Raw genomic sequence first — 6,543 nt, forward strand, 5'->3', positions numbered from 1 at the left:
GTTTCTTTTTTTCAGCAATATAATATAGTGTGATTAGTTGACAACTGTGAATCCAATTATATTTAATTTAGATCTTCTCCAGCACATTATTGCATTAATTTTGTATTTGCCTCATGCTAAGAATTAATGCATAGTCAACTTCAGCAAGTTATTTTATGATAAGGCTTTTCAGTTCAGAATCATTTTAAAAACTATTTTTTATTATAATCTGACATATTTTCTGTCTACAAGTAAATAAAAAGCTACTGCAAACTGTTCTGAAATGTAGAGAGATTACAACTTAGGGCCATAGCGCCTGCTATAGGAAGGAAAAGAAGTAAAATAGCTATAGCTTATAGTATTAATTTTTTGTATTATATTCTGTTGCCCATCATAGTCTCTCTAAACCGTTAGCTACCTAATCCTAGAATATTTACCACTGCTTGATTCCTGTAATGTGACAATAGAAGACTCAGACAAATTTGCCAAGTGTCCTGAGGTACCGTGTGTTCTCTTTGATTCTCTTATTTTCTTTTATTTATTGCTGGGGATGAATAGTGGATGTGTTTTGCACTTTGTTTTTGTGGATTATTGATTTATGGAACTGGAGTAAAAAGGAACTTCTGGGTTGAGGAGGCTGTTAATGCTGGCAGGCATTTACAAAAAAACTACCTCTAGGAATTTTCTTGTTCTCTAGTAGTTGTTATAAAGTTAGAGGCGAAGCTTGAAATGTGGGTATGTCTGCACTGTGAAGGATGCGTTCCTGATGTCAGGAAAAGAGAGAGGAGGCAGAAATCGAGCGGGGCTGGAGGCAGCGTACAGGAATCCAGAGCCTGTCGTCCAGGCTCCTGCGTTGTCAGACGGAGGGACCCTGGGACCCGCTGACAAGGCTCTGGTCTCTTATTCGTGCAACTCTAAACTGAGTCAGTGGCTAGTGATGTCCTAACTAATAAAAAATGATTGAACTCCAACTTTTGCCTGAGCTCGCCTAGACACCTGCACTGAGGATTGTGGTAAATGCCCTAACAGTTACAATTGAACTTGTAAAAGCTCTAGCCAGTCTGGAGCCCAGCTTGTTTTGCAAGTGCAGTACTTGAAGGGCCTCCGTGAAGGATAAGGCAAGGCTTTCTAACCCCCAGCTACATAAGGCATCATGAATTTCCCCCGAACACCCGGCTGCGCACGTGAGGCAGGCTTTGATATTGCGCAAGGCTCCGACCCTGTTCACCTTGGCGCTGTAAACGGCTAAGAATATGCGTTGTCTTAATTGGCCTTCTCGCATGATTTCTGTGTGCTCCACTGAACTTCAAAGGGGGTGTTACCTCTCATAAAGGTAAAAGGGGATGTGAATTTAAATAATGATGCTTATCTAGAGAAAGCACTCAACCTTTCACTGCAGTTCTTAAACTTATTTCCGTGGATACAGCAAAAAAGTCTGGCTAAGGAGGGCTGGCAAGGAGAAACACTAATCAACTGACCGCAGTGGAGAGTCCCTCGCACTTTGACGATACACCACTCCTTTTTCTTGCTCCCTCAATTTGTTATACGTAGAAGGGAGATAAGAAATAGCGAAACCAGTATTCTCTGTCAGCCCATAAACATTAGAAGTAAATAGTGAGGTTCCAGAGAATTTCTGACATATGATAAGCTGGAAATATAATTTGCTAAACAAACAATGGAAAGATTTTAAAGCAGCAATTAAAAGGAAGTGAAAAACAGATGTACGGAGGTGAATATAAACTCTGGAGAAAGTTGGATTTCCTCATTTTTAGTTTTTTCCGCTGTTACTGTTATTAAAACCTCAGTTATGATGAATGTCATGTTGTTTTTATGATTGTTACCACAATTTTAATACAGCCAGTACATTGAGTTATATATTTTGGCTGAGTTTGAACATGGTAAAGTATTAGGGTTCAGATACTTCAGCATCAGAAGGCACTAATCGTATGGCTAACAGCTTTTCTGTTATTGAATGACAACCAGTTGCTTTTCCGTTGGGCCCCAAGCTTACATTTTGCTATGGTATCTTGCCAAATAAGCATTCAGATACAGTCTGAAGTCAAAACCGATGGAGAATATATCATTTACCTTCATAATTTTCTCCCATAATTTTACGCTCCATCAATAAAGCCATCTATCTAGTTTCTCATTTATATTTTTTCTGGCCAGTAGTTGATTATTCTACTGTTATATCAAACAGCCCTTTAATTCCTAGTAAATGCTCTCTATGAATGTACTTATGCCCTGTAATCAAGTCACCTTCCTATTCTGATGTTTTGTTTTAATTTTTAATAGAAAATTTGGTAGACATGTAGGTAGACGTAAGCTGTCAAAGCTCTATTAGGAATTTTCTCTAACCTGCAAATCATTTCTGTGGCTTTAGTACTGACTTTTTTTTCAATATCTTAAAAAAAAGAAAAGAAAGGAAGAAAAAAAAGGATGGAATAATCTAAAATTGTTGAAGAAATTTATCAGAAAGTTCCAGTTGGTTAGTTAATCTCTTGGGTGGGGCAACATAATGCTAACAGTTTATGACCTGTAAAAATATTTTCTAGGTGATATAACTTGCCAAAATAAAATCAGTGCCATGCGTTAGGTAGTACAGATGTAACAGCTCTGTAGTCAGCAGCTGGCAAAGAGAAATCTACATCTTTCCCACTAATTAAATAAATTTCTCTTGAATTCGAGTGAATTCCTGCAGGCTTTAATTTTTTTTTTGTTTTGTTGCAAGAAATATTGATCAGTGTAAGAGGTACACTAACATGCCAAAGGTGTCTGAATCTTGTGACAGGAGAAAGGAACAGGAGCCTTAAGCCAGTGAAGACCAAATAGGTCTTAGCATAACTTGCTATGCTGGGGGAGGGACTGCGGAGCAGAGACGGGCTCTAACATATCACTAGCCCCTGTGACAGATGAGGGGGCTGCTCAGTGATATGATTTTTGCTAAAGCCTACAAAACTATATTTAGCGCTACTGATGGCAAGTCAAGATCTAAACTGGTCAGTGAGCAAGCCTAACTGCTAGGCCTTAAAATATCTATAGATTACAACAATTGCTAAACTAATGTACTATTGAGCCAGCATAATGGGCACAACATAGGAAAAATAAAGCAGTAATGATATTCTTAAGACAGCTATAAATGGAAGAAAAGGAACAACGCCCCTGAGTCCCTTCTGGGAACTGACTGCTATGGGGCAACGGAGGAGGAACATCTGCAAGACAAGCACACCATGCCAGCGTGCTGGTTGGACTGGAGCTGATGCAGTGAAACAGCAGACCAAACTACTTTGCAGTCTGCAAAACTAAGGAAGTAAGCCACAGGTTACGGTGCTTTGAGGGGATAAAAGACAACCTGAAAATCATCAAGGTGGGATCAGCAGAAGTAGATCAGTGCTGTAGACCCCAGTGGTTGAAAACTGACTGCTGTGGAGGGGAGCATGTTCTCCAAACCACGTTGACACACGAGGCAGGAACCCCTAGATCCGCCATGCCACGAGTGTGGACTCTTAAAAGCTGACAGAGAGGGGTTTTGTGGACCTAAGTAGGCTGGGAGAACTTAAGGATCTGGGAGTAAAAGCGTCTAGCATAAACATAACACTGAATTTGCTACTGACTGTATACTATTAAGTTTATCCTTGTATCCATTGCTATTTATGTAATCTCTTTAGCTGTCTTATAGTATTGCTACATATCCACTGTCATTCTTACCTCATCATCACTTCCCTTTATTCTTGCTATAACTGCCTCTAATCTTTATTTGTTTTGATTATCCTATAGTTAAGTATCACTGATTCCTTAGTTGTATTTACTGTAGCTATGCTTTGTGCCTAAATGCTAGAATTTAGATAAGCTACCAGTATAAATTATAAAAATCATCCTATCTATGCCCATGTGTAATTAGTCTCCTTCCTTGGTGGATAACACCTTGCACATCCCCTCTGCAGAAATTCTCCTTACTAACAGTTAGTCATGGCAGAGTTCACTGTCAAGAATTCAGTTCTGCAGAGTTAAAAAAAAAAAAAAAAAAAAAAAAAAAAAAGCCAAACTGCAGGTTGCTATTTATAATGAAATTATGGTTCTAACTATATCTAACGCTCTGTACTTCAGCTTCACTCTGAACATCTCTGTTCTTGTACTATCCATCTGCTAAGGATGCCATAAATTTGCTTGTCCTTTGGTACGAGCTCAAGCCTGGAATGTGCTCTTTTCTGGAGACAATTTTAAGAGTCTGTCTCTCCTGGTTTAGAATCAATTTTTTAAGATAATCCTTTTCAGTTTTGTTCTTGGTCTGGTAACTGACCCCATATTATATATGGTCTCTCTCCCACTTCAGTTGTCTTATTTGAAGATTTAATTGTGTTTTATTTCATGCAACATTTTGCTACAAATGGATGTGGTCTGAAAGAAAAAGAAGTTATTAATCAGCTGTTAACTATTTCAGTAACAAATTCCATCTAGCTGCTTTAGATGATCTTTCAAAAGAATTTTTATTTATGTGGAGTGAGTGAATAATCCTAATCAAATTGTACCATTACGAAGATTTTGATCTTTGCATAAATAGGTGAAGGCTTTTCTTCAGTCCCCAATGAAGGGCATTGTACCTGAACTTACAGACGTGATAATGTACCAAACACTTGAAAAGATCTGTTGGAAGAATTGAGAAAAGCAACAGAATGCAATACAGTGGTTTTTAAATCATATCCAATGTTTTCGAAGGTCTGTTTGTATGGCTTGGGCAACAGGAGGTATGAAAATGGCCTATGAAGCCTATGTAAAAATGTCCAATATATTTCTGACCTGTTATTCAAAAGCTACATTTTGTTTCACAGACGTTTTCTATCTGTGAGTCCATATATCCATTCAGACTTTGATTTTTGTCATGGGTACCCAAGAACAGAGCTCCTTCTCTCCGTCCGTCCTGTCCGTCTGTCCTTCCCTCATCAGTATAAAATGCTCTGTCCCTGGCCTTCCCCTTCCAACCGATTGGTGTATTGGCTAGAGCACGCTCCATGTCCTCAGTGTAGATGAGCACACTCATGTGCTTCATTAACTCACACTGGCATTTGTTCCCTTTTCCTAGTTGTATGTCTGTTTTATTACTATTTTTATTTCATTTTTTAAAGCCATGTTCAGTCTGCACACTTGCCAGTGCCTGCAGCCTACTGCTAGATTGTACTCTTGAGTACCAGCTATGTGATCTGCTGCAAACTCGGGCAATTACTACTCAATCTATCCATCAATGCGTATCAAATCACACTTCAAAGTGTTGTAATAGTAACCCTGTATATTTGACTGTCAGGTTGACTGAGAGCACCCAATTACTTTACTTAGGCCATTGAGCAGCCATCAAATATTAATGATTTTTACTTATTGCACTGAAGCTGACAAACTAGAAGTGTCTGTCCTCATATGATTGTTCTCCTGAACTATCCTTACTCCTGATGTCTTTGCTCTTGTGTTGTTGTTATGTTTCTCCTTAATTGATGGAGTCCCTTTGTGTTATAGGGTGGAAACCTGAGTTGTCAAGACTAAGATGATAGTACACCTCTTCGGGTTGCATCTTGTGAAGGACATTTCAAGCAAGTACTTGATTAGTTTTAAATATGGAGCAACAATTATGCAGACACTGAGGAATGCAGCCCAGTTTATGCAGAAAAAAGAAAAATCAGGGTTTGTTTGTTTGTTTTTCTTATGTAAGGCTCCAGAACAAAGAATAAATTGACAGGATTTAAGTTTCAGTTTCAGCTTCTCAGAAGTCACTTAATTTGTGAAACCAAAGAGGTGACGGGTCAGTGGTATTACTGACTGCAAGTATAGTAGTTTCAAACATGCTGTATATATTATTTGGCCAATTTAAAAGATTTTCTCTGAAGAAAATTGCTTTTTGACTCTGAGTCAAATAACACAAATTAGTAAAGCTTTTAATAATCTGTCGGAACTCCAGGAACCTATTATTTCTGATGTGATTCCTTTGTGAAAGTGTATGTCATTGCCAAGGCAACTTGACTTACTAGTTTTGCCTTTGTAGAAGGACAGTTCAGACCAACAGGATTCTCTTTGTCTTCCTTTCTTGTTAAAAAAGTCTAGGCTGACAAACTCATTACCTGTCTTTTATAAATTACCATTTTCCCCTGCTGGCGCCTTTTATTCCTTGTGAACTCTGCATCCCTCCTAAATGAGAACAGTAGTTTTATGCTCGCTTCTACTTAAAACAGATATGCTGAAGAACTATGAAGAACTAGCACCACTGCCTTTATGGTAAGTTACGTATTGTAATCTGTTTGGCAGCTGTTAATGGATATACAATTATTTTATGAAACAAATTTTTTCTGTTTCCCCAAACTTGCTTTTGTAGCTCCTTCACTAAGTAGCAATATTGTCATATTGTTGTGATGTGCTAATAAAACATTCTCCTCAACTGTTAAAATATATCCTTTTGTAGTTGGCTTGAATCTATGGACCACTAGCCACTTTTGCTTCATATCATGGCATTTCAAAACAAGAAAAGTTATGTAGGGCCACATCATAGGGAAAGCTGCAGGAGGCAAGCCAGCAGAATGTGTC

Source organism: Apteryx mantelli, chromosome 4, assembly GCF_036417845.1.
Source record: "Apteryx mantelli isolate bAptMan1 chromosome 4, bAptMan1.hap1, whole genome shotgun sequence".
Classification (NCBI taxonomy): domain Eukaryota; kingdom Metazoa; phylum Chordata; class Aves; order Apterygiformes; family Apterygidae; genus Apteryx; species Apteryx mantelli.